This window comes from Tenrec ecaudatus, chromosome 5 (assembly GCF_050624435.1).
Source record: "Tenrec ecaudatus isolate mTenEca1 chromosome 5, mTenEca1.hap1, whole genome shotgun sequence".
Taxonomy (NCBI): Eukaryota; Metazoa; Chordata; class Mammalia; order Afrosoricida; family Tenrecidae; genus Tenrec; species Tenrec ecaudatus.
Genome location: NC_134534.1, coordinates 92,985,123 through 92,998,665, shown reverse-complemented (window position 1 = coordinate 92,998,665; position 13,543 = coordinate 92,985,123). Strand labels below are relative to the sequence as shown.

The 13,543-nt window shown below is 40.7% G+C and overlaps 1 pseudogene; it reads left to right on the top strand.

The window, feature by feature from the left end:
* The first annotated feature begins 2,728 nt into the window (after window positions 1-2,728).
* LOC142449188 (riboflavin kinase pseudogene) lies at window positions 2,729-6,951 on the top strand (annotated as a pseudogene).
* Window positions 6,952-13,543: the final 6,592 nt, after the last annotated feature.

Here is a 13,543-nt window from a genome sequence, read left to right as displayed (position 1 = left end):
AGCATAGCTCCATGTGGCTTGTCAACAGGAATGTGAAGCAGAGAGGGATTGTCTTCTGCATCTAGAGAGAAAGACAGGAGTTCCCAGAATCCTCAGAAGGTCCTACTCACACAGAGAACTCATTGGCTGTGACCTAATTGACAGGATAGACTCCACCACTTCTCAAGTTGACAGGAGATTATGTAACTACTACATGCATACACACAAATATGTCTATATTTATCAAACTTCTGGTTCATTGGTTCTAGATATGGTGAAGCGGCATGTTCTTCTAATTCTCGGTCTTTGCGTGTTGCCTTAAAACATTTGCCTTTGTCTTCTCAAGCTGCCCTTTGACATTTTCTATTCAGCTCTTTGACTTTATCCTTTTTTCTATTTGCTCTAGCTACACTATGATTTAAGAGCAAGTTTCAGAGTCTCTCTGACATCCACTTTGATCTTTTCTTTCCTTTCTTTTCAATGACCTTTGCTCTATTTATATATGATGGTCTTTATGTCTCCCCACAGCTCATCAGGTTTTCTGTCATTAGTGTTCAATGTGTCAAATCGGTTCATGAAATGTTCTCTAAATTCACAAGACTCAACGTTGTATTTTGACTCTCCTGGACTTGCTTTAATTTTCATCTGCTTCATACTGAACTTCCATATGAGCAATTGATGGTCTGTTCCACACTCAGCCCCTGGCCTGGTTTTAGCTGCTGATAGTGAGTTTCTCCACTGTCTTCCCACAGATGAAAACTATTTGATTTCTATGTATTCCATCTGGGTAAGTTCATGTGTTTAGTCACCATTTGTATTGTTGTTATGACCAAGTTGTTGGTTTTGCAAACCTCTATCATGCCAGGTCCAGCTTCTTTTCTATTACCAAGTTCATATTTCCAACTACTGTTCCTTCCTCTGTTTCCAACTCTTGTATTCCAATCATTAATAATTATCAATGCATCTTGTTTGCATGTCTGATCAATTTCTAATTAAGTCGTTGATAGGAGTCTTCAATTTCTTCATCACTAGCCTTTGTGGTTGGTGCATAAATTTCAGTAAAGTTGTATTTGTGGGAAACATAATGATTTCTCCCAAGTTGTCTCCCCAAATATATGTCAAAATTAGTTGCTTGCAAATGTCTATACACTGGAGGTCATCAGAAGTAGATCAGGGGTTATTCTCCCTAAGGGTTATCAGCCATCTAGACCAAGCAGACACCACTGTTTATCCCACAACAAGTAGGGCCCACTCCCTTCTGATAAGGATAGTAGTTGTCTGTTTCCTTGTAGGAGATGCCAGAGAGGTCAAACCCGCCCTAGGATGACCAAAGTTAGGCCGCCATCATGAATCTAGGCTCTGCCCATCTTGTCACATGTATACCCCGGCCCTAGACCTTCCTATTCCTATGACACACCCCTAGCTCTTGCCCTTCCTGTCACGCTTGTGCCTGTCATACATCCCCTTCCTACGATGTGAATGCCTATTGTACTGCCTCTTCCTGTGATGTGTGGTGACCTGCAATTACTCCCCCCCCCCCAGAGATATAATGCTTGGTTAGCAATAAGCGGGGTGCTCCAGTCTCCAGCCCGGCTCTCCAACCTCCTGCCCCATCCTCAAGCCTCCGGCTAGCTCTCCACCCCACCTTCCCTCTGCCCCTGCTGTGCGTGGTCCTGGCTGGTAAGATCATGGCCATCCAGGAGGTGAGCATGCTACCATGAAATGTGTCTGACTCCAATATTTGACTCTCTATTCTATCTCTCATGCTTTTGATGACTTTAATATAATAGATATATATCTCAATTTTACAATTGTGCGTACTGTACCCGTGATTAGTGGTGGGGGGCTGGCACCCTAACTCAGACCACATGTATTGATGGATTTCTTGAAGGCCAATAATCCTATTACAGATAACATTGTATTCCATGATAGATTTAGTAAGATCCTTTCAAACAATGGATTCCATGCCCTTTCTCTTGATTGTATTATTCCCGGCTTACTAATTTATATGATTTTCTGATTCAAAATTACCAATACCAGTCTACTTCAGCTAACTAATGCCTACACTATCAATCTTTCTGTGTTCCATTTTATTTTGACCACTTTCAGTTTTCCTTAATTCATATTTCCCACATTCAAAGTACTGGTTGTTGGAAGATTCTTATAAACCTTTTCTCCTTAGCTTGAGTCATGCCTCATCAGCAAGTGAAGAACCTGCAGGCTCCTCTCCTACAGACTTTACCCAACTCATGCCACCACAGTCGACTCCCCTCTGAGGATTCAGCTCCTCATCAGCCACGTTTGAGAGCCCTCAGACCTGAGGGGCCCATCCTCTGGCATGCCCTCCAACAATGTTCTTCTTACTTTGTTCAAGCTTTCAGTATCTGACAAGGCTTCAAAAATATGCATAAGATTTTCACCTGCTTCTTCCTCCAAAATGGGAAGCCAAGTCCTTCTTCATTGTCTATACTTAGTCTGGAAGCTCCTTGAAAACCTGTCCACTTTGGTGACCTTGCTGACATTTGAAATACCAGTGACATGGCTTCCAGCATCTCAGCAACACACAAGTCACCACGGTGCAACAAACTGACAGACAAGTCGTGGTGATCCTGATTATCAAAGTGAATTTGGATTCACATTGCATAACAGTGGTAAAGAAACATATGTCTGGAATCCAGGAGATTCCTTGGGTCATCTCAATACTATCATGTCCTATGTCAATGGTCAAGTATAGCACCCCAATTGTGACATGACCACTAATAGCTCAGACTCTTTGGGAATGAAGGTTTGGGCCATCCCACTAGCTGAGGCCCTTGCTGAGGGTAAAGGAACTACAGGTGTAGTGGAAGAAGGTCGTTCTAAAGACCACCTAAGGCCAGCTATAGAAAAGAAAACCGTAATTGTACATGACCAGCTATAGAAAAGAAAACCATAATTGCACATGACCAGCTATAGAAAAGAAAACCATAACTGTTATGAGTAATACTTATTTGTATATCTTCAACAAATATTCTTATTTGTTCATTTACAAATTTTATATAAATACACAGCATCACATAGTTTCATTTGTAAGTCAATAATATATAATTATACTGGTTTTAACAAAGTAAGTTATTCTTTGAAGAAAATGGGTGGTTTCATTCACATGTCGATTTGACATGTGTTGTTGAGATAAACATATTAAAAATGTCTATAAACCCAGGGTTAGAGGTGAAATATCCAAGAGCTGCTGGCATAGTGGATTAAACACCGGGCTGCTAGCCACAAGGTCAGCAGTCTGAGCCTACCAGGTGCTCCGAGGGAGAAAGATGACGCTTTCTACTCCCAGAAAGGTTTACAGTCCAGGAAACCCGCAGGGGGAGTTGTACTCTGTCCTCTAGGGTCACTACTAGTGGGAATAGAAGTTCTTTTGAGTCCTTCCTTATCCAACCCCAATCTTCTCCATCCAGTTAGGGCTGGGATCTGAGTAAGGATGCTTCTCAAGTCCTCTTACAATTGCTTGGTTGAGCGTATCATGGGGATGAATACATCATTGCATAGCTGTCAATGATATTCATGGCCCAGACAATTTGGGCACATACTTTGAAGGAACACAATTCACTCAACACATTCATTAAATACGAAGAGTTCAGATTTTCTTCAGCATGAAATAGTCTTCATGGACTGGTTTATCAATCATTACTAATATATTCATTCCCTTTCTAACACCCAGACTCATAATACTCATGTTAGGGATCCTGATTCTGAGGTTGCTTGTTTTCTCACTCACAATCCCTCACTGCCTTTCAGTCTTGGCTCTATTTTATAAAAGGCTTGTGTAGCTTAAACTTTCAAATCACAGATTTGGGTCTTAGTTAAGGAAATTATCCTCTTCTAATCCATGAATTGAATTCTTTAAAAATCACATTCCATGTCTTTTATTTCCATAAAATCTGATTTGAATCTAATCTCATCCCCTTGAAAAATCTTTTTTCTATTCTTGCTTAAACTTCACAAGTTCTTCCATTAGGTCTGCCTCAATAGAAATCATCCATCTTCATCATTCACTCTGGTCGCCCTCCTTCTAGTCACTGAATCTCTGCCCTAAATGATCATTGTCCTGTGTGGATTCATAGCAACCACATGACTACAAGTGAGACTGCTGGGAAACTCCGAGCAGCAGGTGAATGAGGAAGCATTCTACGGTTATACAGAGCTGATCAACTTGGGGTAAAGGAGGGGAGTGCAGGGGAGTGTCCAGAGAGTCGTCCTCCTCTGACAACACACTTCAGCTTGAATGAAATCCCTTGCCAGAGTCAGCATATTTGCATACCTCCTGGGAAGACCTCATGCAATTCAACTACTTCTCAAGAGAATCCCTGATGGTCTACCAAGGCTGCTCAAACATCAATAATCCACCATGGTCTACGAAGGCGCTTCACCAATCAATATGTTTGGGCACAGCTTTGTGAAGAAGCAAGTATTTTACTTATTTCAGTGCCAGTATATGAAGGGACTCAATATTTATTTTATAAATGAGCTTTCCCCGCCCACCCACCCCACCCCCATCATCATTTCCTCAGCACATTACAGTCTAAGAGGACAAAAGTCCTTCACATTCCCCAGCTCGATGTAGGTAGTTTCTCTCATATGTGCCATTGAATAGAAGTCTCTCTAATTTGAATTAAGGTTCTAATTACACAGGAAGAGAAAGGTCCCTGGAGAGGATGATGCTTCTGAAAAACTGGTGCAAATGGAAAACAGGATCCTTGTTTCAGGACAGATCCCTGTAGGGACCCCTAACATTAGGTTTCAATGTGGGGTAAATCTGCCCTCGGCAAGAGAGCTGACACTTCAGTCATCAGTGAACATGTGGCATGCAAATGAGACATACTCCACAAGGTAACCGATGATGTTTTGATTACATTGTTTCTTAAATAAATAAATTGAAGGTAGCTATAGACCATACCCAGAAAAAAAACCTGTATCACTTCTCCTGTAGATATTGCTGTGACTGTTGCCATCAATGGCTCAATGATATCAATATGACGCCATGACATTGTTTTGCTGAGAATTGGATGGCACTGACTGGAATCAACAGCCACTCCAGACTCTTGCTTTCAAACCAACAAGCTGTTGGAGAATGGTTATTTCCCCAAGGAAGGAATGCTTTGGGACCGATGCCTCAGTTGACATCATGCACACACATTACTCCAATATGTGGAGAAGTGAGACACACAGATAAAGGGTTTTTACAGGGCACAGAATATCCCTTGTGTCTCCAGAGACATTCTGTTCCCTTCAGAAACTGGTGTATTCTCATACCATCCCTGATGCTCTTGTAAACACAGGCATCATTTGGTTTAAAGCATATAATCAGCTAAGTAGGAAACTTTTTATTTTCTAGACTTCTATTACCATTTTGGACTGTGGCAGCACAGGGGGAAACAAGCCCACTTCAAACACTCAGAAAGGCCTGAGGTTTGTAGAAGCCAAGCTCAGGCTTCCTTTCCACCATGGCAAGTCAGTCCACAGCACCCTGTCGCTACTACAGCCACCTCAATTCCTGTTCTAGCGTTCTCCCAGAGCATCTTTGGGTCACAGCAAGAACAACCTACGAGCAGTGATTTGGTTTCAGTCTATTGAATGAACTGAAGTGACCCATGTAGGAATTTGGTGAGGAATAAATAAATGAGCAAACTATTTGCACTGTGTTGATCCTGCCTCACAGAGACCTCAGGGAGTGTGAGCATAGAATTGTGTTCCATAGGGTTTTATTAATGGCTGAATTTTGGAAGTAGGTCACCAGGTTTTCTTCTGAGCTACCTCCGGGTGGACTTGAACATTTATCCACGCACATTAACCATCCTCAGATCTAGGAAAGTTTATTTGAGGGAAGATATATTAATATCTCCCTTGTTACTGCTCCTTTGACAGGAGCACTCAGTATATAGAAGCACAATAGGGAGGCCATAAGTCTTCTGGTTGTCCTTGGAAAAGAGAGAGGTGTGGTTTCATCCTCTTTCCACACCTCGACCATCCTTTCAATTGATCTTCAGGTAGGTGCCTCTTGGTTCTCCATCAATGCATTCTAAGTACGCTCAGCTTCTGTGTGTTTATTCCAATCACTTGACCCTTTTCAGTCAGGAAATCCTCTCTGGTCTATGTCTGAGGGCGTTTTCTGGGGTTACAATAATTTAAGGATTACCTTGTTCTAAAGTCAAATCTCTCTGTCTACTATTGGGACCTACAATTCAGTGGTCCTCACATAATTCTAGTCATTGAATCCCTTCGACAAAACCTCAAGCAGACCACTGACACGAATCTAAACCAACGATAAAGAATATCACGAGGCAACCTCTGCGAGCGGAGTTCTGTGCGGGACCAGGCGCAGCGCGTCCACTGCCAGTGGCCCGGCCCGGCCCGTGGTGCACCCCGCCAGCCGAGGTTGGCCCGAGCCCCCCGGCTGGTCTTGGGGATCCAGGCACGGCTTCCACGGCGGCTCCGCTGGACGCTCCTCCAGAGCCGCAGCTGGCGCCCCAAGCCGGCGGTGCCATGAAGCACTTGCCGTACTTCGGCAGCGGCTCCAAACAGCTGGGCATCCCCACCGCTAACTTTCCAGAAGTAGTGGCCAGCCTTCCAGCTGATGTGTCCACGGGCATTTACTACGGCTGGGCCAGTGTGGGGAGTAGAGCTGTCCACAAGATGGTGGTGAGCATTGGGTGGAACCCCTACTACAAGAATACAAAAAGTCCATGGACTCTCCCATCATCCATCCCTTCAAAGAGGACTTCTATGTGGAAACCCTCTGTGGCCATCATTGGCTACCTGAGACTGGAGAAGAACTTTGATTCTTTAGAATCACTGATTTCAGCAATTCATGGTGATATCGAGGAAGCTAAGAAACTGCTAGATTTGCCAGAACATTTGAAACTCGAAGAAGACAATTTCTTCCAGGTTGCTGAAAGCAAACTGCTCAATGGCCACAGCTGAGGAAACCATCGCATGCATTCAGCTGCTGTCTCCTAACTCCGCCGCCACACCTGGGTTACTTTTAAAAAGCAGGCACTTCCCCACAGCTGTGAATGACTTGGAGCAGTACACTGTCGTTACTGCATTATGCATTAGCCTCGTCGTGCCACCCTCCGAAAAAGATTTATTTTTTAAATCAAAAAATGTTTTTTTAATGTATGTGGCTAAATGTACCCCTAGGAAGATCTGTCTTATGTTCTCATGATGGAAATAAGGTGCATATAAATATGGGCGCAAAGGCCAGTCACACGTTTGTGCTAAGAAGGGTCATTCATGTGGCAAAATGCCAGCCTATGTGCACCTGCGTGTAGTTGAGCTCGTGCTACTGAAAAGAGAAGGCTTGTGGAGTACATGCATTAAAATAGGTTTGGTATTTCCCCGAGAAATAGGCTTTGTATTTGATATATTATGCATTTATATATTTAATTATAGACCAGACAGCTTTGGACATTTCACTGTGATTCATCCTTTCCTTTATGAATTGAAATCATTGTACTCTTCTGCTTACAAACCTGCCTCAGTTTTGGGGGGTCTTGACCACTTTCTCCAACCGTTTTATTTATTTGTTAGTCAAGAATGAATGCTTTCCAATTGACGGATATCATTGCTTCTCCCCTTTTTAAGAGTTGATGTTCAACCTTTCTCTTGACTTTGGTTATTTTCCCCTTAGACAACTGACAGGATCCGTTTGTTGGTGTGGAACACCACACAACTGTACAAGAGCATTAATACACCTGTGACCATGGAAGCCTGTCTTTGGGGGAGGGGAGATTTTGTCTTTAAATTTCCTCAATATTTAAATTAAAGCTGTTCATTTGTAGATACACCTGTTTCATATTGCAGAAATGGTGGTTCTTTCCCAACCCTCTACTTTCCTCAGGAAATGATTTTTAAAGCCAATTAAACTATGAAAAATTTAAGTTATGTAGTTTATTTTCTATCTGGTCTCAGCATCTACAGCAGCTAACAATGTACCTTGGGGAAAAATTATAAATAGTAAACTTTCAGTTAAATAATAAAAAAAAGAATGTCACAAGGAAATCACTGATCAAATCCGTTGTATCTTCACATTCCCCTGCTCTATGTAGGTAGTTCCTCTCATATATGCTATTGTCAATGCCAGTGTTAGTGACATTCAAGCACAAAACAGGCTCAAGGGGAAAATTCATAGACTGAAAACAAAAATTTTAGGCAAAAACTCATTTCCTTGTATCAGCACAAGTCTTCAGCTTGGATTTCACTGCATTTGGCACTCCCATCATGAAGCTGCCGACAAACACCCACTACTGATGGGGGCCATTAATAGGCAGACTGAATTGCTGTTTCAGATATAGCAGATCGATTTTGGAGGAAACTTTACTAGAGATCATTAGTTATTTCAAGACAGCCATGACTAGTGGCCAGGAGCACAAATTCTGGACTTTGCTTGGTTTGAATCCTGACTCCCAGCAATACTAAATGTGTGTCCTTGAATATGTTACTTGAGCTCTCTGGACCTCAGTTTGTTCATCTTTAAAAGTTGGATTAATAATAGCATTTACCTTCTGAGGTAACTGGGAATATTAAATGAAATTATGTATATAAAGCATTAAGAGATCACTAGAATAAATTAATATAACAGTTAATTTTATATGTCAACTTGCTAAGTTATGGTTCCCAATGATTTTGCCAAACCCTAGAGAAGTTGGTACTCCTTAATGTAATCTTATGCAACATAATGACAGCTGGCAAGGGTCTTCATGCTCATAGAAGGCAAAGAGCTGACCCAGTCTTGAAGCTGTGGTGCAGGCAGCACACAAATCAAGGGCAAGCGCAAGAGGAAGCACAAGAGGTCTTTCTCACTTTCTCAGGCTGCTCAGAGATATGCGCTTGAAAAGTGAAAGACAACCCAGTTGAAGAAAAAATATCTTAAGTGTAACTGAACGATAAGCTTATGAAATAAAAAGTTCTATCAATATCTAATCACAAATGCCTCCCCTCCCCCATCTGGTCTGGAGCTAGATCAAAATTATTTTTCACACTTCCTAGAAACTGGCTTTCAATGGTCACCATGTGTATCTATATTTATTTCATTCTAGGCATTTTCATTACAACAAATTATTAACCCCTTTTAATTTTTTCCCATTTTATTGTGATTTAGACAAGGGTTTATATATCAGTCATCCTTATTGTATTTAACAACCTATACAACTTGACAAGCCTCCCAATGGCTTGCCCTGACCCCACTTTCTTCTCCCTGCTCCTCTAATGAAATATTGTCTTCCCTTCATCCAAGTTAGCATCTAGCTACCCACTAGCCTATTGCTTCACTTTGCCTCCCTTGCCCTCCCCCACCCAAAAAAACCACTCAAATTCACTGTCATTGAGTCATTTCCAACTCATAGTGACCCTATAGGACAGAGCAGAATTCTCTTCTGAATTGCAGACTGAATTTGTAGTGGAAAAGAAAACCTCATTTTTCTCTCTCAGAACAGGTGTTGGTTTCGAACTACTGACCTGAGGTTAGCAGCTCAACGTATAACACATTCTTCCACTGTGATTTGCTAACTTAATTCAGCACAAGGTTGTCCAAGTCTATCCCTGGCATGATGCGCTTCACTGTTTCATCGTTATACTTTAGCAGTGTCTAGAACTCTATTGTGCGTATGCACCAAATTTTATTTATCCATTCTTCGACCGATGGACATTTAGGTTTGCTCTATCTTCTTGCTATTGTGCACTGAAGTACGGCAGTGAACATGAGGGTGCATATATCTACTCAAGCTGTGTTCTTTGTTTCCTTAGAGCACATTCCAAGTAGAAGGATGTTGGTTGATATGTTATTTCTACACCCAGCTGTGTGAGGGAGCACTATGCCACTTTTCACAGTGATTCTCTGTTTTACAGTGCCAACAGCAGTGTATGAGAGTTCCAATCTCTCCACATCCTCTTCAGTATATTTTTGGAATGTTGCTGTTAATGCCAGTGGGAGCTGACAACGCACCATTGTTTGAATCTCTCGAATCATAAACATGTATTCTTATTCTCGCTGGACACCTGGATGTCTTCTTCTGTTTGTCCATGCCCTCTGACCATTTAAAAATTTGGATTATTTCTTTCTTTGTTGTGATGCTGACATTTTCTATAGATACTAGAAGTGATCAAATGTATCATTTCCAAAATTGGGGAGCTCTCTTTTATGCATTTGATGAAGTGCTTTCATTGCATAAATGTCTTAATTTTAGTATTTTCCAGTCACTTATTTTGCCTCCCACTAGGTGTTTTTTGTTATGTTTAGTGGGTTTATGTCATATCAGAGCCTATAAGTTTGTTTCTATTTTTCTATTGACGCTCTTTCGAGTTCTAGTGCTTACATTCAGGTCATATTTCATTGTGAGTTCATTTTGTATGTGGAATGAGGTAGGGATCTTGTTTCATTTGGGTTTTTTTTTTTTTGAAAATGGAAACCCAATTTGCCAGCACTGTGTAGAGGTTGTCCTTTCTCATTTCATGTATTTTGCCTTTTTTTAAAGAGATCGGTTGTCTGCAGGTGGATAGATTTGTTTGGGTCTTCTATTCTGTTCCACACGTGTACATAGCTACCGTTGTACCAATACCGAGCTGTTTTGACAACCATGGTAGGTTTTGCAGTTGGAGATTGAGACACATCCTACTTTGTCCTTTTTTAGTATTGTTTTTGCTATCCTGGATCTCTTTCCCTATAAAGTTTGTGATAGTTTTTTTCCATCTCTTTAAAGATTGGAATTGCATTCTACTTATAGATTTCTTTGGGGAGGATTGACATTCTCACCATGTTGTGTATCCCTGTGGAATGTCTCCTGAAGCAATCATTCATGTATGTGGGTCTCTTTGGTTTCTTGCAGTCATGCTTTGAAGTTTTCTTTGCACTAGTCATTTATTTTCTGGTTAGATTTATTCTTAAATATTTTGTCTTTAATGCGGCTATTGTGAATGCTATCATTGATTTCCTTTACAGAGCTGTCTTCATTAATATATAGGAACCCAACTGATTTCTGTATTTTATTTGTATTTAATCATTTTATTGGGAGCTCTTACAGATACAACATTCCATAGTTCAATTTCATCAAGCAGTATTGTACAATTGCTACCACAGTCTGCTTCAAAACATTTTCTTTCTTCTTGAACTCCTTGATCACAACTCCCCTTTATCCCTTCCCTCTCCCACCCTACCCCCCACAACCTTTATTTATTTATGCCATATCTTACACCATCCAATATATCCATTCGCATACAATTCTGTTGTTCACTCCCCTCTGGGGGGTTATACAATCATCAATACTATAAGCTCCCCCCTCTCCCCCCATATCAGTTATCTTCCCAGACCCTCAGGGAACCATTACTCCTGTTACTGTTTCTGAAGGGTTATCTATCTTGTATCCTGCCATGTTTCCAAATCTTTCAATTATTTCCAACAGTGTTCTTCTCCATACAGAAGGAAACCATCTGCAACCAGAGACAGTTTTACTTATTTGTCCTTTGGGATTCCTCTGATTTCTTTTTGTAGTCTTATCGCGCTGGCTAAGGTTTCCAGCACAAGAGGGAATCATGATAAAGGGCATCTGTCTCTAGTTCTCTTTCACAAGAGCAATGTTCTTGTGAATGTCTCCCATCATGACCTTCATTATATTGAGGAATTTACATTTTATTTCCATACCACTGTTTTATCAGAAATGAGTGTTGCGTTTATTAGCCTCTTTTAAAATAAAACTTTCTTTTGAGATTTTAGACATCATAAACCATTAAAAAGTACAGACAATATGTCCACAACTCCTTTCTTGTATATCTTTCATTGTGACAAACAAAAGGAATTTGATATACACTGGTAATCCACATCCATCCCTAAAAGTAAAGTCTAACTTCCTTTTCTACCAAATTTCCTAACTGTGACTAAGTTAACAGATATAAGACTTCTTTCCTTCTACTTCAGTTGGAGGATTTAAGGAAGCACTGATTAAAATCCTAAGAGGAAGACTTTTGTTTTCTTTTACTTGCATGGAACAGATTGATTATATATATATATATTTCACATGTAGTCTACAAAGTCAAATATTTCATTAATGTGTTTGTCCGGGTAGACTAGAGAAACAAATCTAGGGAGATTCATGTGTATAAAACAGAACTTTATATCAAAGAGCAAATGAACATTAAGAAAATATCCCAGCCCAGTGCAGATCAACTCCTCCATAAGTCCACTATTACCCCATATGTCAATACTAGTCCATAAATTCCTCTTTAGACTCAAGAAGCCATGCAATGATGATGAATGCACGAAGATCACAGGCTGGTGGGTGGAAAGTCTTGTGGATCCAGTGGTGGTGGAAGCATCTCAGTGCTGGTGTGGGTCTCCATGTAGCTCTTCCTGCTCCAGGGCTCTGGCTCCATCAGTGTAGCTCCATGTGTCTGGTCAACAGGAATGTCGCACAGCAAGTGAGTGTATCTGGCATCCAGTGAGTTACTAATCTTCATTGCTTCTCCAATATTTCTCCATATCATTCTTCTCCAAAAGAAAAAGCCATCTTCTTTTTTCAAATGAGAAAATATTACACTTACTGAATATATGACTTGCCAAATAAAGTATGACTAAGCAAAAAAACCAAAAAGAAAAAACATACTCATCATATGTTAAACTGAAAGAACCTAAGAAAAAAATTCATGTCTAGAATTGAAATACTGAAAGATTCAATGGGAGAAATATTGAATCATGTAGGAAGAATCAAAAGAAGATGGAACAAATACACAAAGTCATTTTACCAAAAAGAACTCATCGACATCCCACCATTTCCAAAGGCAACATATGAGCAAGAACCAATAGTGCTGAAGGAAGTTCAAGCTGCACTAAAAACATTAGCCAAAAGTAGCTCCAGGAATTTAGGGATACCCACTGAAATGTTTCAACAACTGAAGAAGCGAAGGAACCACTTATGCGTCTATCCCATGAAATTTGGAAGATAGATACTTGGCCATCTGACTGGAAAAGATCCATATTTGTGCCTATTTCAAATAAAGGTGACCCAAAAGAATGCTCAAATTGCAGAACAATGTCATTGATAACTCGTGCAAGAAAAATTTTGCTAAAGATCATCCAACAATTGTTGCAGCAGTACATTGCCAGGGAGCTTCCAGAGGTCCAGGCCAGATTCAGAAGAGGATGTTATTGCTGACATTATTGCTGATGTCAGGTGGATCTTGGCTGAAAGCAGACAATACCGGAAGTATGTTTACTTGTGTTTTACTGGCTATGCTAAGGCACTCTACTGTATTAACCTTAACAAACTGTGCATATCCTTGAGAGGAATGGAAGTTCTAGAACACTTCCTTGTCTGTAGGGAAACTTGGTCCTGTTCCCCCAGGAGAGTTTCTTGGGTGCAAAGACTATAAATAAACCTTGAGTTCTTAACTGTTTGCATGTTCCAGGAACTTGACACAAATGCTGAGTTGTAAGGAGATTTCTTGCTGCAAACAGGAACAATCCGCTTAGGTCAGAAATGCGTGTTAGTTCTGAGAATATTTGTTAATTATGAATCATGATCAC